We start from the raw sequence: 24028 nt of genomic DNA on the forward strand, positions 1-24028 counted from the left end.
CTTCCTGTAAAAATTGGTTAGAACGTGTGGGGCGGGAGACTTGGACGAGCCTTGCTCACAACAATCTCGTCAGGAGGTGCTGTGCTTTCTTAACTAAAGAGGTGGGGTTGAGGGACCAGGTGAGATTGTTCATTATGTGCACTCCCAGAAACTTAGTGCTCCCAATTCTCTCCTAGGAAGAGCCATTTACGTATAGTGAAACTGCACCTTTCTGAAGTCTACAGTCTTCTCTTTAGTCTTGTCCAAGGCACATACATAGAAAGGGAAATTCCATTCTGTAACAGAGGTTGTTTCAGAAATGGGCAGCTTCAATGTTTCCTCTAAGGTGTGTATGTGTGTGCATGCACATAGCGTTTGCTATGAGTGCACAAAGGAATTTAAATTGCACTCAAAAGGCTGTCACCCTCTACTTCGTTGGCATGTTAATGGATTGTACACAGTCATATTTCCTTTTCCAGTTTCTTATGCAGACTGTGTTGACAACATGGAGTTTACGATGATTTGTTTGCAGATTTTAGAACTCACTTATTTAATTGAAGAAATTATTGATTCACTATGTTGAATTCCAAAGAAGCAAAGGGTGTGAGGCATAAAAGAACTGCTAGTTCCTTTAAAGCAGAATCGCTTAATGAAACAGTGTAAACTGCTACACTGAAGGCTCATGAGTTCAGGAACGTGCAGCTACAAGAATTATTTATGTACAAAACAGAAAATGGTGTTACCTACGTGCATTGGAATGCACAAGTTGCTGGAGAATTTGCAAGTGGGAAGAAGTGAAGTGATATTTGGAAATTTGGCTTTTTAAAGTGTCACTTAGCAAGCAAATCGCATATGGACAATGTGGAAAAGCTCTGGTGAGAAAATCCTTCATTACCTGCTACAGGCCTGCTATGTATGTTTTGTTAGAATGCAGACAAACGAAGGCTAAAATGGTCAAACCCAGAGGAGATCAAAGCTCATATTGACAGTGTTTTGCTAGCTGTTAAAATGAATGCCTCTATATATAAAATTCAGTGCGCACATGAGGTTGTCACTGGGCAAAAAAATTGCACAGCACAAGATTTTTGCACACACTGGTCATTACAAGTTAGAGGGAACATTGGGGCATCAAGCATAGGAAAAGAATTAGGCCATTTCGTCTGTTTACTCATTGCGATTGATGCTGCCTGGCCTGCTGAGTTCCTCCAGCGTTTTGTGTGGGTGTTGCTTTAAATTTCCAATATCTGCAGATTTTCTTGTGTTTGGAGCACTTTAGATGTTTTGTAATATGTATACAATAAATATTTAGAAAGAAAATTGAAACATCACATACTTTTGAATACTTACCAAGGAAGTCAGAATATAGAATTTTTCACATCAAACAAACACAAACCACAACTCACAACACAAGTAAACGATGTGAGACAATCAAAGCAATTGACAGGCGCAATGACTAGACAGAGCCGGCGTCCAGCAGGCCAGTGGTTTATTAGCAGTGAGTGATGAACTTCCATTCTGTTTTATTGTTACAATTGTGCAGTCTAGAGGGAACGGTGAATTGGAGGTAGGGTTTACTCCACCTTGCAGGATAAGTAATGTCACCAATGATAGGTTGGCCCTTGAGATCTGATCCAAATGCCTGTGTTTGTTTACACATAAAAAGTTGGAGAAACTCAGCAGGTCAGGCAGCAGCGATAGTTGGTGTTTCAGAACGCAGCCTGAACTGTTGACTTCTAATTCCTCTCTACAGATGCTGCCTGACTTGCTGAGTTCCTCTGGCATTTTGTGTGTGTTGATCTGGATTTCCAGCATCCGCAGCATCTCGTGTGTCTATGTTTGTTACATTTGTATCTCTTTCCCAGTTCTGATGTAGAGACCCTGATGAAGGGTTGCAGCTTGAAAAGTTGACTGTTTATTCCCATTCATAGATGCTGCCTGACCTGCTGAGTTTTTGCATCACATTATGTGATTTGCTGTACATTTCCAGCATCTGCAGTACTCTTGTGTCCCTGACCTGAAATGTTAATGTTTTCTCTTTCCACGGACGCTGCCTGACCTGTTGAGTCTGTCTAGCATTTCCTCTTTTCATGTCATTGTATAAACAGTATTACATGTTTGGGGGCCAACAACATACACACAACACAATTCACCTACTTCATAACTGCCAGATAACAATCTTGAATCTGCCTTCATATGAGGAGTCCAAAAGCATCTTAATTGCACAGAAAGTTTGGGAGCAATGGGGAACAGAGAACTTAAAAATATACGTAGAATAAAAGTATGAGGCAAAGTAATGGGACCATTCTTCTGGGGCTGAAGGTATCCAGTGGGCGTCAAGATATCAAGTGATTCAAGATGAAGTATGAAGCCAAATACACAGAAGCTGAACTGTCTGACTCAGCCCCTCTACATTTTGTAGATTAACTACCCCTCACAGACCATCAAGCATAGGAGAAGAATTAGGCTGTTTGGTCCATCAAGTCTTCCCTGGCATTCCACCATGGCTGATTAATTATCACTGTCAATCCCATTCTCCTGCCTTCTCCCCACGACCTTGATACTCTGAATAATCAACAACCTTATCAACCTCCACTTCAAGTATACTCAATGACTTGGCCTCCACAGCCATCTGTGGCAATGAATTCCACAGGTTCACAACCTTCAAGCTAAAGAAGTTTGCCCTCATCTCTGTTCTAAAGGGAAGGCCGTGTATTCTGAGGCTGTGCTCCCTGGCCTAGACTCCCCCACTATAGGAAACATTCCCTCTACGTCCATTCTATCTAGCCATTTCAGTATTCAACACGTTTCAAAAATATCTCCCCCCCCCCCCCCCCCATTCTTCTAAACTCCAGCTAGTACAGGCCTGGAGTTATCAAAGGCTCCTCATGTTAAATCTTTAGTTCTTGGGATCATGGTCACGAACCTCATCAGGACCCTTTCAAATACCAGCACATCCTTTCTTAGATAAGGGGGCTGAAACTGTTCGGAATTCTCCCAAGTACAGTCTGACGTATTCCTTAATTAGTCTCAACATTACATCCTTTCTTTTATATTCTAGACCTCTCAAAATGAATGCTGACATTGCATTGGCCTTCCTTGCTACCAACAATCCTTTATCCTTCAACTGGCTTACCAGCATGCCCAGGGCTTCAGATGCTCATCTTTAGTGGGTCCGCTTAGTAAAATGTCAGCTGTATATCAAGTAGAAATGCATTTACTTAAGGAGCCTTTAACATCAGCCTGTTACACAAGGTAGGGCTCTAAGTGTACCCCAAGGCAACCAGGTGAAGGTGTACTGTCTGCCTACCCAGGAGAAGGCAACTTGATCCTCTGACTCTGGCACCAGAGCATTGGAAAAGAATAGATTAGCCAGATCTGTTACAGCATGCCATTTCTTGTCTCCTTGTCAAAGTTTTATCAAAATACATATACGTCACCCTATGCTACCCTGAGGTTCATTTTCTTGCAGGTATTCACAGTAGGTACAAAGAAACACAATAGAATCAATTAAAAACTGCACCCCTAACAAAGATGGACAAACAACCAACACACACAAAATGCTGGTGGAACACAGCAGGCCAGGCAGCATCTATAGGGAGAAGCACTGTCAACCCTTTGTCAGGGTCTCAGCCCGAAACGTTGACAGTGCTTCTCCCTATAGATGCTGCCTGGCCTGCTGTGTTCCACCAGCATTTTGTGTGTGTTATTTGAATTTCCAGCATCTGCAGATTTCCTCGTGATGGACAAACAACCAATGTGCAGAAGTAGACAAACTGCGCAAATCCATTCAGAGCTGTGGCGAGTGAAGTTATCCATGCTCGTTCAGGGCCCTGTTGATTGAAGGTCCCTGAACTGTTCATGAACCTGGTGGTGTGGATCCCAAAGCTGCTGTATTTCCTCCCCAATGGCAGCAGTGAGAAGAGATCGTGGCCTGAATGGTGGGGGTCCTTGATGGATGCTGCTTTCTTGTGGCAGCACTCCTTGTAGATGTGCTCAGTGGCGTGGAGCATTTTTCCTGTGATGGATTGGGCTGCAGTCACTGCTTTTTGATGGCTTTTCCATTCAATGGCATTGGTGTTTCCATACCAGCCCATGATCCAACCAGTCAGGATACTCTCCACTGTGCATCTATGGAAGTTTGTCAAGGTTTGAGATGGCAAGCAAAATCTGTGCAAATTTCTTTTTAATAGATCTTAAATGCTGGTCTTAGGGTAGATCCTTTGAAATGATAACACCAAGGACACTCTGTGACTCTCTCCACTATGAAGTCCAATGTTCTGGAAAGCAATAGTTAATGGAGATGCATGTTTATTTAGCTGTGATAATCATCTGTTATCCTTCAACTATCATCCCATTTCCTCACTGGCCAAACAGAACTATTGTTTTCTGAGGTTGCGTGCTTGAAAGCACCTTGTGTTAATAACTCCACTATGGTGACCAGACCTCTGAGTGGCCTCCTGGTATCAGATCACATTGCTCGATGACAGTATCACGAGAGGCTCCCACTTTGCCAACTGTGCTATCATAGTTGCTTTAAAATGCCAAATGTGACTTTGCTCAATTTAGGCCATTCAGCCCATCAAGTCTGCTCTACTATTTGATCATGGCTGATTTATTATCCCTCTCAAACCCATTCTCCGGGCCTTTCCCTGTAACCCTTGATTCCCTGACTAATCACAGTTACAGCTTGCACACGGAAGTAGCCCCTTTTTATCCCCTTCTAAGCCTCTACCCTCAGCCTAATCCATTCAGCTATGTACCTTCTTATCTCTTGTGATCTTTTGGCCCGCAGACAATTTTAAACAGAAACAGTACATTATGCAGTATAAAATTATAAAATAATATGAAAGTAAATAAATAATACTGAGAACAAGTTGTAGAATCCTTGAAAGTGAGTCTGTAGTTTGTGGAATCAGATCATTGTTGAGGTGAGTGAAGTTATCCAAACTGGTTCAGGAACTGGATGTTTGAATAGCTGTTCCTGAATCTGATGGGACGGGACCTGAGGCTCCTGTACCTCATTCCCGGTAGTAGCAACGATAAGAGAGTGTGATCTGGATGCTGGGGGTCTTTGATGATGGATGCTGCTTTCCTGTGGCAATGTTCCTTGTAAATGTGCTCAGTGGTGGGGAGGGCTTTGCCTGTAATGGATTGGACTCTGTCCACTATTTCCTGTAGGCTTTTCCATACTTGGGTACTGGTATTACCATGATGCAACTAGTCAGGATACTCTCTAGTGTACTTATACGTAGAAATTTGTCAAAGTTTTAGATGGCAAGATGAATGTGTTCAAACTTCTAAGAACATAGAGATGCTGCCATGCCCTTTTTTGTGATAGCACTTAAGCACTGCTGCCAGGACAGATCCTCTGACACGAAGTTCTAGAAGTTTAAAGTTAGTGCTCCTCTCCACCTCCGATCCCCTCTAGTTGTATCTGCCTCTACAGCTTCTTCTGGAAGCTTGTTCCGTATACCCACCGCTCTGTGTGTGGGAAAAGGTGCCTCTCAGTGCCCTTTTAAACCTTTCCTCTCTCAGTTTAAATCTACCCTGGGATAAAGACTGTGAACCTCAATCTTATCAACACCTTGCGTGATTTTATTTACTATTATAAATTACCCATTGGTTTCCTACGCACCATGGAAATATTTCTCTTTTTTGCAAAGGGAATAGAGTTAAAAAGCTATGGAAGTCTTGCAACTGTAGAAGGTGACCTGGATGAGAATGTAGACAGGCGGGTTAGTAAGTTTATAGAAGGTATGAAGATTGGTTGTGTTGTGGATAGTGTAGAAGACTGGCAAGGAATACAGGGGGATACAGATTAGTTGCAGATACGGGTGGAAGAATGGCAGATGGAGATTAACTTGGCCAAATGTGAAGTGTTGATGGTCAAATGTAAAGAGAGAGTGCACTGTTAAGGGCAAGATCCTTAACTGTTAATGAGCAGAAAGATCTTGAGTTTCAAGTTCATAGCTCCCTGAAAGTGCCTACACAGGTTGATAGGATGGTTAAGAAGGCATACGACATACTTTCTCTCATTGGTCAAGTTATTAAATTCAAAAGTCAGGAAGTTATGCTGCAGCTTTATAAAACTCTAGTTAGGTCACATCTAAAATATTGCATACAATTATAGAAAGGATGTTGAGGCTTTGGAGAGGGTGCAGACGAGGTTTACCAGGGTTCCGCCTAGATTGGAGAGCATGTGCAATGATGAGAGGTTGGATAAACTTGGGTTGTTTTCTGTGGAGCGCAGAGGCTGAGGGGAGATCTGATAGAGGTTTACGAGATAACGAGAGGCTGATAGAGTAGACACACAGTATCTTTTTCCCAGAGTTGAAATGTCAATACCAGAGGGCATGCATTTAAGATAAGGGGGGTAATTTCAAAGGAAATGTGAAGGGCAAATTTCTTTTCACACAGAGAGTGGTGAGTGCCTGGAATGTGCTCCCTGGTGGGGTGGTGATAGAGGCAGAAACATTGGAGACTTCTATGAGACATTTAGATAGGTACATGAGTGAGAGGAAAATGGAAAGATATGGACATTGTGTAGGCGGAAGAGATTAGTTTGGTTACTAATTTAATTGGTTCAGCACTATATTGTGGTCTGAAGTGCCTTTGCTTGTGCTGTACTGGCCTTGAGACACGGGAGGCTTGCAAGTATATTCATCTTCAAATTCATTGATTAACTCAGGAGAAGTAGCTGAGTAGGTCGGATACAGAGCTCTGAGAAGACTTGACAAATTGTTGTTGGGAGGAGGATACTTCTCTTGGTGGGAGAATACAGTTTCAGAATGATCCTCTCTCATCTTGTGAATCTTTAGAATTCTTACCACAGAGCTGAGGCTTGGCAACTGCATGTCTTCCCGGTTGAGACAGAAGAGGATTATGGAGAACATAAACAAATAAGAAATAAGAGCAGGAATGGACCTTTCAATCCTGCCTCTGCTCCATCATTCAAAAAGTGACACCATATTTCCCTACATTGAGAAATTGATTTAGTATGGTTACATGTATTGAGGTACAGTGAAGGACTGTATTTCACATACCATCCATATATAACATTGTTTGTCTTGTACCACCTCAACGTTGTACAAGGGAAAACAAAATCAGAATGCAGAACAAAGTAACTCTTAGAATCATGGAATTAAATTGGAGAAGTGTATAATGGTGATAACAGAAGTAATTATTAGATCTACAGAGAGTAGTTTACAATGATTTGCCACTCCCCTGTGCCATTGTGCTTTTATTATTCATTTATCTATGTCTCTCTCTTTAATCTCTCTCTATCTCTCACTAATCTCTTTCTCTAATCTGTCTCTATCTCTCTCTCATCTATCTCTCTCTAATCTCTTTCTCTAATCTGTCTCTATCTCTCTCTCATCTATCTCTCTTTAATCTGTCTCTCTCTCATGCCTATCTACATTTTTCTGTCTCTCTATTTTATTATGTTATCCATTTGCCAAATTTTTGCCCAGTGACTTTATCTGTAAACCCTTTGGACTCTATAATGCTCTTGCAACTCACTTTCGAACCTCTGATTCATCAGCATATCTGCTCTGATTCACGTACTTTCTTCAACAAGTCTTGGCCACCAAACCTCTTTAATTTTGCATTCAAATCCCCTTGGAATAAAGACCAACACAGCCCTGTCTTCCTGTTGGCTTGCCATGTATTTGAAGACACAGGTTGGTGCAGTCTGTCATTGACTCTATGATGGTTGTTTTTCTCTTATGGATTTGTTGAGAATGAGCGCAAGAAAGTGAATCTCAGGGTTGTATATGTTGGCATACAGTTTACTTCGAACATTTCTGTTAATTTTCAGTGATTATTGTACAAGAACACTGAGGTCTGAGTGAACACCAATGTCTTCGGAATTCTCAACATTTAAATAAAAATCAGATTTCCTGTTCATTCGATCAAAGGAGGTGACTCATTTTCCCACATTATGATCCATGTGCCGCATCCTTTCCCACTGCGTATGCATTCTGTCACAGGCAGCCTCCTGCTGCATATCATCAGCAAATTTATTTACATTCCACTTGATCCCTGCATCCAAGTCATTGACATGATTGTGCCTGGTACCAATCCACATGGCACTCCTTTTGAAAGAGCCTCAGTCTGAAAGTGAATCAGAATCAGGTTTATTATCACTGACATACATTGTGAAATGTGTTGGTTTGTGGCAACAGTACGTTAAAAAAAGCTACTATACGATAGTGCAAAAAGAGAGCCGAATAGAGACAAGGGTTCAGGGACCATTCAGAAATGTGATGATGGAGGCGAAGCAGCTGTTCCTAAATCGTTGAGTGTGTGTCTTCAGGCTTCTGTATCACTTCCTAGATGGTGATAACGAGAAGGGGGCATGTCCTGGATGGTGAGGATCCTTCACATTTGAAGCATCGCCTTTTGAGGATGTCCTCAGATGGAGAGGCTAGTGTCCTGACGGAGCTGGTGGCGTGTTCAACCCTCTGCAGCATTTTTCAATACTGTGCATTGGCACCTCCATAACAGGCCGCAATGCAACCAGACAGAATGTTCTCCGCGGTACATGTCAAAATTGCTGGATCTATTTATTTCATCTGTTTTCTGTCCATGAACCAGTCCATGAACTTTTCCGTACATTACAGCCAATGTCATATACTCTCAGTTTTCATAATAATCTTGGGGGGGGGGGGGGTGCCGAGCTTTCTAAAAGTCCAATTACAGCACTTGTTCAATATGGCCCACCCTTTTATGTCCATATTTACTCTAAATGTCCTTTTTCTAATATGTTGTCAACAAAGGAAGGTCGAAACAGGGCCATACATTAGTCCCCTCAAGCCTGTTTTGCCATTCATTGAGAACGTGACTGTTCAACAGCTTGACATCAAAAGTCTTTAAACAAAAGAAAATCTGCAGATGCTGGAAATCAAAGCAATACACACAAAATACTGGAGAAACTCAGCAGGCCAGGCAGCATCTAGGGACTGAAGGAGGAGGGGTGGTGTTACTAGTCAGGGAAAATGACGCAGCAATGCTCCATCTGAGCAGACTGAAGGACTCATCTAGTGAGGCTGTTTTGGGTGGAATTGGGGAATACGAAAGGTATAACCACATTAGTGGGATTGTATTATAGACCACTCAACAGTCCATGTGATTTAGAGGAACAAGTTTGTGGAGAGATCACAGGCTGTTGTAAGAAACATAAGTTTGTGATAGTAGGTGATATTAACTTTCCCCAAATTGACTGGGACTCCCATACTGTAAAAAGTGGAGATGGGATACAGTTTGTCAAATGTGTTCAAGAAAGTTTCCTGAATCAGTAGAAATCCCAACGAGAGAGTGTGCAACACTTGATTTCCGGTTAAGGAATGAGACAGGGCAGGTGACAGAAGTTTGTGTAGGGCAAGACTTTGCATCTAGTGATCATAATGCCATTGGTTTCAAGGTAATTATGGTAAATTCTTCAATCAGAAGCCACAAAAAAAATCAACTTTCTATTATTTTCTTTGACAAGTTTCCTGTCCTTTCTTGTCAACACAATCATACCTTCAGTACTAATCAACAAGCTTCAAAACCCGGCCCCCGAACCTTCCTCTGCCACTGGATCCTTCACTTCCTCTTCTGGAGATCTGCAGAAACATCTCCTCACTGACAATCCCTCAAGGAAGCAAGCTTAGCGCGCTGCTCTACTCTCTGTACACCCATGACCGCATGGCCAGGCAGACCGCAAGCAGTGTCTACAAATTCGCTGGTGACACAAATGTCGTCGAGAGATTCTCAGATGTTGAGGAGGAGGCATACAAGAGTTGAGTGGTGTCGCAACTGCAACCTCGCACTCAACATCAGTAAGACCAAAGAACTGATTGTGGACTTTGAGAAGGGGAAGTTGAGGGAACACTCACCAGTCCTCATGAAAGGGCTGAGCAGTTACAAAACAGGACAAGTGAACAAAACATATCTGGGATCCTTTCCATTATAAGTAGAAGAATAGTTTTTGCCTTCAGATTTCCATGTAGCTCATCACCAGCTGTGTACTTATAGCTATTTATTGGCTTTTAATAATAGTTTTTCCTTCCTTATGCACATAGGCCGCCAACAAGGTCAGCAGCTTCTAGGATGACTTAAAGCACAAAGAAGGAAGCTGATGTAACTTCCTCATCACCAAAGTTTCCCAGTGTTTGTATTCTTCGAAATTGAACAATTTGCTACACAAAGTTAGTCAAAAGGAAAGTGAAAAAATAGAGTATTGGAAGTTTCTTCAGGTCTTACACCGAGAGATTTTAAAAATCTTACATAAAAGCTTAGTTCTAATTTGAATATTATGTCGAGTCTCAAATAAGCATGATACGTAGTTGGGTGGTTAGTACAATTGCTTTACAGCACCAGTAATCACTGATCAGGGGACCCACCTCAGCTAGACCCTTTTCAAAGAGTCAAAGTACATTTATTATAAAAGAATCTATAAGTTATACAGCCTTGAGATTTGTCTGCAGTTGCCCATATCCCTCTAAAACACGGGTTCCCAACCTTCTTTGTGCCATGGATCCCTACAATTTACTGAGCGGTCCATAGAGCCCAGGTTGGGAAACTCTGCTCTAAGCTTTTCCTATCCATGTAACTTTCTAATGTCTTTTAAATGTTGTGATACCTACCTCAATTACTTTCTTTGGCATCTCATTACACATACACACCACATTCTGCGTGAAGAATTTGCACCCCGCCCTATTTAAATCTTTCCCATCTCACCTTAATTTTAGTCTTATTTTTATAAAATTCTTTATCCTTCTTTGTTGTTTTGTGTTTGTTGCTGTGCTAACACACCACAGCAAATTCCTAGTACATCCCTGATCCTTGAGCCTATCATAAACACAAGAGATCCTGCAGATGCTGGAAATCCAGAGCAACACACACAAAATGCTGGAGGAACTCAACAGGTCAGGCGGTATCTAGGGAAGTGAATAGGGTGTCAAAGATTTGGGCCGAGATCGCGCATCAGGACTGGAAGGGAATGGGATAGATGCCTTTGCCCTCTGATTACATGTGCACAGAGATGACAGATGTTGGAATCTGCAGTAACTCAACAGGTCAAACAGCATCCGTGCAAGGAAATGAATTGTCAGTGTTTCCGGCCCAAACCCTGCTTGTTTTCCTTTATAATGGACAATGAACAAGTGGCTTGTAACTCAAATATATCTGCCACATAGAACGATATAGGCAGTCTGTTCACTCCCAGAAGTACTTGAAACATAGAACAGGACAGGCCCCTCAACCCACAATGTTGTGCTAACATTCTAACTTACTGTGAGATTAATTTAACCCCTCCCACATAGCCCTCCATTTTTCTATCGTCCTATCTGAGAGTATTTTAAATGCCTCTAATATATCTGCCACCACCACCTCTGGCAGGGTGTTCCATACACCCATAACTTTTGACATACTCCCTGTACTCTAGTCATCTTAAAATTATAGCCCCTCATATTATCCATTTCCGCTCTGGAAAATTTAATGGAAAGTAGAAATGTCCATGTAAAAATTACAGATCCATGAAGATCTTGTGAGGTCCTCTGTTGGTCGAGATCGACCATGGAGATTGTGTCCTAGCTGTCTACTTGATATGCAAGTTAGTACGCAGGCCAGGACACTACGATTTGGAGAGCAAGCTGTTGCCCACGCAGCAGGCTCCCCCTCTCCACACAGCTGATGAATCCAAAGTAACAGCAGAGACAGATACAGCGTGGCAACACACACAAAATGCAGGAGGAGCTCAGCAGGCCAGGCAGCATCCATGGAAAAGAGTAACAGTCAACGTTTCCAGCCGAGACCTTTCAGCAAGACTGGAGAAGGAAAGATACAGCCTGGCAGCAGCGGCATTATAGGAGTTGCCAGTCAGTTTTGAACTCACGTACTGTAGGACTTCCTTAGAGACTCCAGCTCTGGATTTTTCCTCAGGGTTTACTCACAGAGCTATGAGTGGGTGTCGCCGTATGGCAATAATGGTTTGAGATCAGCAAGATTCCAATGTGCTTACTGTCGTATAACTAGATTTGACATGTAATCGCTGTTGTGATTCTGAAGCCTGGCATGAGTTTGCGTTACTGTGGGTCGTGGTGTTGCTCTTTGTGATTTTTGTAAATTGCATGGGTGAGGGAGTGAAAGGGTGAGTTAGTAAGTTTGCAGATGACACAAAGTTTGATGGTGCTGTGGACATTGTAGAAGGTTGCTGTAGGTTACAACGGGACACTGACGGGATGCAGAGCGGGGCTGAGAAGTGGCAGATGCAGTTCAATCTAGAAATGTGTGGAGTGATTCACTTTGAAGGTCAAATATGATCCTTGGGACCGATGTCCACTGAACCCTCAGAGTTGCCAGGGGCATTTGTAGGGTGGTTAAGAAGACATAGGTGTGTTGGCCTTTATTAATCAGGGGATTGAGTTCAAGAAGTGTGAGGTAATGTTTCAGCTCTATGGAACCGTGTTTAGACCATATTTGGAATATTGTGCTCAGTTCTGATCGTCTCATTATAGGAAGGGTTTAGAGAGGAGGCAGAGGAGATTTACTGGGATGATACCTAACTAGAGAGTGTAACTTATGAGGTTAGATTGAGCAAGCTTAGGAAGTGTAACCAAGTTCTATTTCCATAACTTGGCCACATAACCCAGAGCCCTCACACAACAGAAGGCTACATCACTGATACTTGTGCTAATGTAGGTAGTTCAAACATATTCCCCACCATCCATCTACCCATCATCTCCCAGCTAGTACTCCTCCCCCTCCCCTCACCTTCGCATTCTGGCTTCTTCCCCTTTCTTTTTCTGCCCCAATGAAGCCTCTCGCCCCAAAACGTCAACTGTTCATTCCCCTCCGTAGATGCTGCCTGACTTGCTGAGTTCGTCCAGCACTTTGTGTGCGTTACTCAAGATTTCCAGCATCTGCAGAACCTCTTGTGAGTTTTCACATTCTCTTCAGTCGTGCTTCATTGCTGTGTTCCAGTAGATCAGCGGTCCTTTGACACCATCGATTGCTCCCCTACTTCCGTAGTCCAAGGAACTTCTGCAAATATCTATTAAGGTCTTCCGGGTATGTTGCTGCTTTCTTGTGACTTTGGAATAATTAGGGCACAGCTGATCATTGGGAACGCAGAGAGATCATGGGAACCATAAAATCCCACCCAAATCTACAATACATTCAGTGGCCAGTTTATTAGTACTTCCTGTACCTAATAAAATATCACCAAGTGTAAGTTCATGGTCTTTTGCTGCTGTAGCTCTTCCACTTCAAGGTTTGATGTGTTGAGTATACAGAGAAGCTCTTCTGCACACCACTGTTGTAACGCGTGGTTATTTGAGCTACTGTCAGCTTCCTGTCAGTTTGAACCAGTCTGGCCATTCTCCTCTGATCTGTCTTATTAATGAGGCATTTTTGCCCACAGAATTGCCACTCATTGGATGACTTTTGGTTTTCGCCCCATTATGTGTAAACTGTAGAGACTATTATGAGTGAAAATCCCAGCAGATCAGCAGCAGTTTCTGAGATACTCAAACCACCCCATCTGGCACCATCAATTATTCCATGGTCAAAGTCACTAGGACATTCCTTCCCCATCCTGATGTTTGGTCTGAACAACAAATTAACCTCTTTACCATGTCTGCATGCTTTTATGCATTGAGTTACTACCAAATGATTGACTGGTTAGATATTTGCATTAATAGGCATGTGTACAGGTGTGCCTAATAAAGTGGCCACAGAGTGTACATAGCAGGAGGAAAGATGCACATGCACTGATGCCCAATGACTCCCCCTGGTGGATGGATACCTCACACTGTCAGTCCGTGCAGGGCGGTTCCCAGTCAGAATCAGAATCAGGTTTATTATCACTGGAATGTGAAGTGAAATTTGTTAACTTAGCAGCAGCCATTCAATGCAATACATAATCTAGCAGAGAGAGAAAAAATAATAAATAAAATAAAACATAATAAATGAGTAAATCAATTATGTATATTGAATAGATTATTTAAAAATGTGCAAAAAACAGAAATGCTGTATACTAATAAAGTGAGGTAGTGTCCAAAGCTTCAAAGTCCATTTAGGAATCAGATGGCAGAGGTGAAGATGCTGTTCCTGAATCGCTGAGTGTGTGCCTTCTGTACCTCCTACCTGATGGTAACAGTGAGAAAAGGGCATGCCCTGGGTGCTGGAGGTCCTTAATAATGGACGCTGCCTTTTTGAGACACCACTCCCTGAAGATGTCCTGGGTACTTTGTAGGCTAGTACCCAAGATGGAGCTGACTAGACTTACAACCTTCTGCAGCTTCTTTCGGTCCTGTGCAGTAGCCCCTCCGTACCAGACAGTGATGCAGCCTGTCAGAATGCTGTCCATGGTACAACTGTAGAAGTTTTTGAGCATATTTGTTGACATGCCAAATCTCTTCAAACTCCTAATGAAGTATAGCTGCTGTTTTGCCTTCTTTATGACTACATCGACCTATTGGGACCAGGTTAGATCATCACCCAGGAACTTGAAGCTGCTCACTCTCTCCACTTCTGATCCCCCCATAAGGATCGGTATGTGTTCCTTCACCTTACCCTTCCTGAAGTGTACTGATTCTCACTTGGGGAAGAGTTCCACAGAAGACAGGCTTACAGATATTAACTTACATGGGCAAGGATCCCACTGAGACTAACTCTCATGTCTTTATACTTGCCCTGAAATAGAATCCGTCAGTTGCTCTTTAATAAGCCAAATGTAAAGCAACAACATAGTGTACCCCACAAATGATAACAGCAATAGTAATATAATGAGACATGTCATTTGGACATTGTGTGGTGTTTGAAATATCAAAATATTAAAACAAAAACTTTACACCATCTTCTTCCCCCAGGCAATTAATCTGATCTAGTTAGTTCCCGCCACTCCTTCTACAAATTACCATGTCACTGCACTGCACTGTAAACACTTTAAACCACTTTCTATAAACAGTTTACATTTTAAATCACGCTGGTGTTAATGTATTTATGCACTTTTGTTCCATAGCTGTACTTCAACCTCTAACTTATTTTTTATATTATTCTTTATAATTGTTGGATGCTTTGTGCATGTCACACTCTGACCAACACACCACAGCAAATTCCTAATACGTGTAAATGTGTATGACAGATAAAGATGATTCTTGACATCAATATCAAAATTTTATATAATTATACTTGGATTTAATTATTCATTCATTCATAGCAATCCTTGAAACATGTAAGAGCACAATAATGTAAGCATTCAATTCTTTGAATATTCACCCAATTTATTTACCATTAAATAGTTTTTGTGTGTTGATTAAATGCTTTCAGCAGTTGAGGCCCCAGTTGGTTATAGAGCAGGATGCACTGCCATCCTGTGGTCACTATCGGAATTGTTGAGACGCGTTTAGATAGATAGATAGATAGATACTTTATTCATCCCCAAGGGGAAATTCAACATTTTTCCAGTGTCCCATACACTTATTGTAGCAGTACAGTATTTAACTCAGTATAAATATGATATGCATCTAAAATCACCCTCCCAAAAAGCATTAGTAAATAGCTTTTAAAAAGTTCTTAAATAGTTTACTGAAGTGCATTGAGTGGTAACTTAAGCTCAGTCCTAACCCCGGCACTTTAACATATCTTGCCCCTGGTGGTTGAATTGTAGAGCCGAATGGCGTTGGGGAGTAATGATCTCTTCATCCTGTCTAAGGAGCATTACATTGACAGCAACCTGCCGCTGAAGCTGCTTCTCTGTCTCTGGATGGTGCTGTGCAGAGGATGTTCAGGGTTTTCCATGATTGACCGTAGCCTACTCAGCGCCCTCCGCTCTGCCACTGATGTCATACTCTCCAGTTCGGTGCTCACAACAGAGCCCACCTTCCTTACCAGCTTATTAAGACGTGAGGCGTCCCTCTTCTTAATGCTGCCTCCCCAGCACGCCAGTACAACTGACCGATAGAACATCTTCAGCATCTCACTACAAACATTGAATGACGCCAGCCTTCTGAGGAAGTACAGTCGACTCTGTGCTTTCCTGCACAGGGCATCTGTGTTGGCAGTCCAGTCTAGCTTCTCGTCTAACTGCACTCCCAGATACTTGTAGGTCTTAACCTGCTCCACACATTCTCCATTAATGATCACTGGCTCCATATGAGGCCTAGGTCTCCTAAAGTCCACCACCATCTCCTTGGTCTTATTGGTCTTGGTGATATTGAGACGCAGGTAGTTTGAGTTGCTCCATATCACAAAGTCCTGTATCAGTTTCCTTTCCTCCTGACCATTCCTGACACATCCCACTATGGCCGTTTACAACACTTGTTTACAACAAGAACTCAGTCGAAAAATTAGGGGGTGGAGGCATTTCATTGAAGCTTTTTGAATATTCAAAGGCCTAGATAGAATGGTCATAGAAAGCATATTTCCTATTGTGGGGGAGTCTAGGTCTAGAGGGCACAGATTCAGAATGATAGGACGTCCCTTTAGAGCAGAGATGAGGTGGAATTTCTTCAGCCAGAGGCTATTGAATCTGTGGAATTCATTGTCACAGACGGCTGAGGAGGACAAGTCATCGGGTATTTTTAAAGCAGAGGTTTGGTAGGTTCTTGATTAATAAGGGTGTCAAAGATTATGGGGAGAATGGGTTTGAGAAGGATAATAAATCAGTCATGATGAAATGGTGGAACAGACTCATGGGCTGAATGGCCTAATTCTGCTCTATGTCTTGTGGCCTTAGGTCAGGTAGCCTCCATGGAGAGGAATAATCAGTTGACATTTCGGTCCAAGAAATGAGTTCCTCCAGCATTTCGTGTCACTCTGGGTTTCTTGGGTTTGCCCTTTCCTGCATCGCGTGCTGAGCACACATGGATAAGAACTGTACCTTTAACAGGATAAAAAAAGGTCCAGGGTTTCATGGGAAAGAATTTCAGTTTGCCCCTTTGGTATTTGAAGGCATGGCTGCCAGTAATGGGGCAATAAATATCTGGGGGTAGTTAAAAGGCATATAGGAGAAATGTAGACAATTAAGAGCATTGCTGCACTGCAGGCAGGATAGTCAAATACTCCTCTAGCAGGATGTGGGAAGGTAGGGAAGCCTCCATGGTCCCTGATAACTACAACTGCGAGAAGCACATCTAGCTGCAACTTCTAACAAACTGCATTAAGGATTTGGAGCTGGAAATGGATGAACCCCGCATCAATCAGGAGGTTGAGAGGGTGATAGATAGGACATACAGAGAGGTAGCTACACCAGAAGGCAAGGACACAGGAAACTGGGTGACGGTCAGGAAGGGGAAAGGGGTTAAGGAGGGAGTGCAGAGTACCCCTGTGGCCATCCCCCTCAACAACAGGAATGTCACTTTGGATACTGTCGGGGGAATGATCTAACAGAGGAAGGTCACAGAGGATGAGTCTCTGGCACTGAGTCTGCCTCTGAGATTCAGAAGGGAAGTGAGGAGAAGAGGCATGCTGTGGTGATAGAGGATTTGTTAACCATATAACAATCACAGCACGGAAACAGGCCATCTCGGCCCTCCTAGTCCGTGCCGAACTCTTAATCTCACTTAGTCCCATCTATCTGCACTCAGCCCATAACCCTCCACTCCTTTCCTGTCCATATACCTATCCAATTTTACCTTAAATGACACAACTGAACTGGCCTCTACTACTTCTACAGGAAGCTCATTCCACACAGCTATCACTCTCTGAGTAAAGAAATACCCCCTCGTGTTTCCCTTAAACTTCTGCCCCCTAACTCTCAAATCATGTCCTCTCGTTTGAATCTCCCCTACTCTCAATGGAAACAGCCTATTCACGTCAACTCTATCTATCCCTCTCTGAATTTTAAATACCTCGATCAAATCCCCCCTCAACCTTCTACGCTCCAATGAATAGAGACCTAACTTGTTCAACCTTTAAACTTGTTACTTAGGGGAATGGGCAGGCGGTTCTGTGGGCGAATAGGAGATTCCGGGATGTTATGTTGCCACCCGGCTGGCAGCACCTGGAACATCTCAGATCGAGTCCTCAGCATTCTTAAATGGGAGGGTGAACAGCCAGAGGTCGTGGTCTGCGTGGCTACCAATGGCATGGGTAGGATGAGTGACGAGGTTCTGCATAGGGAGTTCAGGGGTTTAGGTGCTAAGTTAAAGGGCAGGATCTCCAAGGTTGTGATCTCAGGGTTGGTTCCCCTGCCATGTGCTAATAAGGCCAGAACTAGGAAGATTATATAGTTTAATATGTGGCCTAAGGAGATGGTGCAGGAGGGAGGGCATAAGATTTTTGGATCACTGGGCTCCCTTCCAGGGAAGGTGGGGCCTGTACAGAAGGGATGTTTTGTACCTGAACAGGAGGGAGACTAATATCCTGGCGGGAAGGTTCGTTAATGCTGCACGGTGGGATTTAAACTAGAGTTGCAGGGGAATGGGAACCAGAGTGCCAGAACAGTTAGTGGAGAGGTTGATGTTGGTAAGACATGAAAGTTAGGAATCAAAAGGTTGAGCATCATGCAACCAGCATCCTGAGCTGCATATATTTCAATGCAAGAACTATGCGGATAATAGAGATGAAGATGCGGATGCTGGTCTACAAACAGAGGCGATGTGTAGTGAGGAGAGGCTGTTGACAGGGCAAAACTGCAGTCAACAGGATGAGTTGCAATGTAAAAGATGGACAAAATCGACAAGGGTGAATACAGGACTGGAGGTGGTGTATCTGAATGCGCACAGTATGCAGAATAAGGTAGATGAACTTGCAGCACGGATGCAGATTAGCAAGTATGATGCAAGCATCACTGAATCATGGCTGAAGGAAGATTATAACTGGGAGCTTAATGTCCAAGGACACACGTTATCTCAAAAAGGCAGCCAGGAAGGCAGAGGGAGTAGAGTTGATTGTTAAGGATGTGGTCTCAGGGTACTTGAAGGCACGTGATACAATAGGCCGTAGTCAGCATGGTTTCCACAAGGGAAAATCTTGCCCGACAAATCTGTTGGAATTCTTTGAAGAAATAGCCAGCAAAATAGACAAAGGAGAATTGGTTGATGTTGTGTATTTCGATTCCCAGAAGGCCCTTGACAAGTGCAACAAGATCATCCACCTTATTTCCTATACTCCATTCATTGAGATATAACCCTTCAATTACTGTATTTACTACCCCTTTGATTCTGCATCCATCCCTAATGCACTGATGCTCTCCCTACCAGCTTCATTTTTGTCCTATCATCTGCCTGCCCTCCTGACAGTCTGACTGCATGCTAACTTCGTTGTTTTACCATCCATCCTATCCTGAGTCCCTTCACTCCAGTTCCCATCCCCCTGCCAAATTAGCTTAAACCCTCCCCAACAAGCCTGCCCACAAGAATGTTGGTCCCCCTTGGGTCCAGGTGCAACCCGTCCCCTTTAATACAGGTCATATCTTCCCCAGAAGAGATCCCAATGATCCAAGAACCTGAAGCCCTGGCCCCTGCACCATCTCCTCAACCACACACTTATCTGCCAAATCATCCTGTTTCTATCCTCACTGGTATGTGACACAGGTAACAATTCAGAAATTATTACCCTGGAGGCCCTGCTTCTCAGCTTTCTGCCTAGCTTTCTAAATTGTCTCTCAGGACCTCTTTGCTTTTCCTTCCTATGTCATTGGTACCAATACGTACCAAGACATCTGGCTGTTCTCCCTCCCCCTCCAAAGAGCTCTGGGCGTGATTTGAGACATCCCTGACCTTGGCACCTGGGAGGCAACATACCATCTGGGTGTCCCATTCACGTCCACAGAATCACCTGTCTTTTCCTCTGACTACTGAGTCCCCTATCACTACCACTCTCCTCATCTCCAATCTTTCTCTTCTGCACCACAGACCCACGCTCAGGGCCAGTAACCTGCTCTCCGTGGCATTCTCCTGGGAGGTCATCCCCCCACAGCAGCATCCAAAACAGTACACTCATTATCGAGGGGAATGGCCACAGGGGTGCTAATTGCCTATTCACCATCCCATTCCTTCTCCTGACTGTCACCCAGCTGTCCACCTCATACAACTTAGGGGTGACTACTTCCCTAGAACTCTGATCGATTATCTCCTCACTCTCCCGTACAAGCTGAAGGTCATGCAGCTGCTGCTCCAGATCCCTAACACTGTCTTCAACGAGCTGCAGCCGGATACACTTCACACACATGTGGTTCCCTGGGAGATTCAGATATCCAGCATGAAGAACACACAATGGCCATTTAAACTGCACTAATCACCTCTGACACAGTAAGTAAAAAGACAGACATAACAGAAACTTATACAGCTAACTCACCCAGAGCCAAAGCCTGACACTTGACTCTCGGCACAGGCCCACTCCCAACAATGGCCGGTTCCGCTTGTCCCTTCTGTACTTTTATTTTCTTGTGCCCGTGCTGCGAGAAACCTCCTCACTGTGAGCTGCTCCCACCACTGCTGGAGTGCCTGCAGAGCTCTTCCTTTAAATGAGTGCCGCCAACCTGTGAGAAACCTCCTCACTCTACGCTGTTCCTACCACCGACTGGGCCGCCGGAGTATAAAAGCAAGGATGTGTTGTTGAGACTTTATAAAGCACTGGTGAGGCCTCGCTTGGAGTATTGTGAGCAGTTTTGAGCCTCTTATCATAGAAAGGATGTGCTGAAACTAGAGAGGGTTCAAAGGAGGTTCACAAAAATGATTCCAGGATTGAATGGCTTGTCATATGAAGGGCTGCCCATAGTGGCTCTTGTCCTGTATTGGCTGTAATTCAGAAGAATATGGAGTGATCTCATTGAAATCTATCAAATGGTGAAAGGCCTTGATGGAGTGGATGTGGAGAGGATGTTCCCTATGGTGGGAGAGTCTAAGACCAAAGGACACAGCCTCAGAATAGAGGGCCATCTTTTGAGAACGAAACAAGGAGGAATTTAGCCAGAAATGTGGAATATGTGGAATTCTTTGTCACAGGAAGCTGTGGAAGCCAACTCTTTATGTATATTAAGGCATAGGTTGATAGATTCTTGGTTGGTCAGGGCATGAAGAAATATAAGGAGAAAGCAGGAGACTGAGGCTGAGAGGAAAATTTGATCAGCCATGATGAAATGGCGAAGTATGCTCAATGGGCCAAATGGCCTAATTCTGCTCTTATATTTTATGGTCTTATGGTGTAAAGAGGACAATGTGGGAATGGCACTGGGTGAGTTAGAGTTGACTATATTTTGAGGCTGTCTGGGAATGCACACTTCGGTAAAAGGGGTCTTCTTATCTTAGGGAGTAGCACAGTAGCATCAGAATCAGGTTTCATATCACTGGCATATGTCATGAAATTTCTTGTTTGCAGCAGTAGTACATTGAAATAGATAATAAACCTAAAATTACAATAAAAAATGTATATAAAATAAATTAAATAAGCAGTGCATAAAGAAAGCAAAAGAATGAAAAAGGTGAAATGGTGTACAAGGGTTCATTGTCCACTCAGAAATCTGATAATTGAGGAAAAGACACTAAGTATCTGTCTTCAGACTCCTCTACCTCCATCTTGATGGTAGCACTGAGCAGACTGTATGTCCTGAGTGATGGGGATCCTTAATGATAGATGCTGCCTTTTTGAGGCATCACCTTGTGATCTTTTGGTCTTATGGTCTTAGAAACTGAAGAAATTAAGTTTTTTTTTCACACATTGGATGTTTGTCTTTTTTCATTGGGTTCTATTGGGTTTCTTTGGTTTTGTTGCTGCTTGTAAGAAGTCAAATTTCAAGATTGTATATAGTACGATGTATAGTACAATGAGATGCGGAGAAATTACTTTAGTCAGAGAGTGGTAGATCTGTGGAATTTGTTGCCACGAGCGGCTGTGGAGGCCAAGTCATGGGGTGAATTTAAGGTAGAGATAGATAGGTTCTTGATTAGCCAGGGCATCAAAGGGTATGGGGTGAAAGCAGCAGAGTGGAGATGACTGGAAGAATTGGATCAGCCCATGATTGAATGGTGGAGCAGACTCGATGGGCCAAATGGCCTACTTCTGCTCCTATATCTTATGAACTTATGGTCTTATAGTATACATAAGTTGATAATAAATGAACTTTGAACTTTGTGTCAGTGAAAATAAGTATTAGAGAAGCTGGAGGGACTAAACCCTCAGGATCTGATCTTCTACATTCTAGGGTTTTGAACAAGATGGCTTTCGAGGTGGGGAACACACTAATTATCATCCTCCGATGTGCCATAGATTCTGAAATTGTACAAGTAGATTTGAGGATATCAAGTGTGACCCCACTCTTTAAGAAAGGAGAAAAAGAGAAAACAGGACGTGTTATCCTAATATCAGTGATAGTGAAGATATTGCATTGTATAAAGAAGTTTGTAACTGCAGAACACTTTGAAAAAGTAGTACTTGACCAGAACAAATTATCCCATAGGAGCAAATTAGGCCATTCAGCCCATCAATCTGCTCTGCCTTTCTGTCATGGCTGATTTATTTATTGAACAGTCTACTTGGAATTTATAAAGGAAATAATTAATTTGTTATGAAAATCAGTGATTTATCCTTTGGTGTTCTTTGAGGATTTATCTGATGCAATAGAGAAGGGGGATAAATAAATGTGATGTGTTTGTATTTTCAGCAGACTTCTGATAAGGTTTGGACAGTTAAGTCAGAGTTTCTTGATGTCTGGAGTTGTGTAATAACATGAATTGAGAACTGGTTATAGGACAGAAACCAAAGTCTGGAAACAACTGGACCTTTCTAAGGTTCATAAGTTGTAATAGTGGGGTACATCAGTGTTTAAACAACAGCTATTCACAATCTAAATCAACAATATGGCCAAGGGGACCGGATGTCATATTTCCTACATTGGCAAATGGTTCTAATCTAGGTGAGATGTCAAGTTGGAAAGACAAACTTTGGGGGCAACACCATAGTGTAGTGGTTAGCACGATGCTTTACCGTACAAGTGACAAGGTTCAATTCCCATCACCACATGTTCTGCCTGTGACCATGTGGGTTTCCTCTGGGTGCTCTAGTTTCTTCCCACCATTCAAAGACGTACCAGCTGGTAGGTTAATAGTTCATTGTAAATTGACCCGTGATTAGGCTGGGATTAAATCTGGGGATTTCTGGGTGTTGTGGCTGGAAAGGCTCGTTCCATGCGGTACAAGTTACAAGGAGACTTTGGGGACGGGGGTGGAGGGGTAGGCTGAATGAATGGGGAGATCATGGCAGATACAATAGAGCATGGTAAAATGTGAAGTTATTAACTTTGGTGCACACAGCAAAAAAGCTGTGCATGTCTGAAATGTTGACAAAATGGGCAGCATTAATTCAAAAGGTCCCTGGACAACCTCATACACAACATACTGAACGCACAGCCACAGCAAACACTTAGAAAGACTACAGGTATGGTGCCCTTTATTATTAGGTGATCTGAGCACAGGAGGAGAGAAGTCTTTCTGCAGCGAAGGAGGTTCTTGGTGTGGCCTTACCTATTCTATAGGAACAGTTCTTATCTCCTTACCTTAAAAACAAAAAAATGCTGGAAAGGCTCCGTGGGTCCGGCAGTATCTGTAAAAAGGGGAACAGTTTGTTGTCCTCTGCACTCTGGTTGAACACCATAGTTGGGTGGTCTTTCATTGATTTTGTTACAGTTATTATTCTATACCTTTGTTCAATATGCCCACAAGAACATGAACCTCAGGGATGTATATGGTGATGTACATGTACAGTACTTTGGTAACAAAACTTACTTTGAATTTTGAAAATTCATTTTATGCTGAAGCCCTTTCAGTTCTAAATTGGTAACTTATGTTTATCAGATGCTGCCTTGTGTTTCTGGCATTTTCTACATGTAGCTTCTGTTTAAAAATTTTAATTTTTCGGGGGAGGGGAAGAAGGAAGAGAGGAGGGAGAAGGAGAGGAGGGGATGAGAAGGAGGGAGAGAGTGCAGCATCAAGACTACCCCGCAATGTTGTACTAAGCTTTTAACCTTTACCAAGATCTATCTAACCCTTTGCTCTTATATAGATCTCCATTTTTCTAACATCCATGTGCCTATTTAAAAGTTTCTTAAATATCCCTAATA

The 24028-nt window shown here is 42.9% G+C and overlaps 1 protein-coding gene across 2 annotated transcripts in view; it reads left to right on the plus strand.

Annotated features, from left to right (window-relative positions):
- The window catches only part of lrrc8c (leucine rich repeat containing 8 VRAC subunit C), a 108660-nt gene that overhangs the window by 15856 nt on the left and 68776 nt on the right, over positions 1 to 24028 (plus strand). The window lies entirely within an intron of this gene.

This window comes from Hypanus sabinus, chromosome 11 (assembly GCF_030144855.1).
Source record: "Hypanus sabinus isolate sHypSab1 chromosome 11, sHypSab1.hap1, whole genome shotgun sequence".
Taxonomy (NCBI): Eukaryota; Metazoa; Chordata; class Chondrichthyes; order Myliobatiformes; family Dasyatidae; genus Hypanus; species Hypanus sabinus.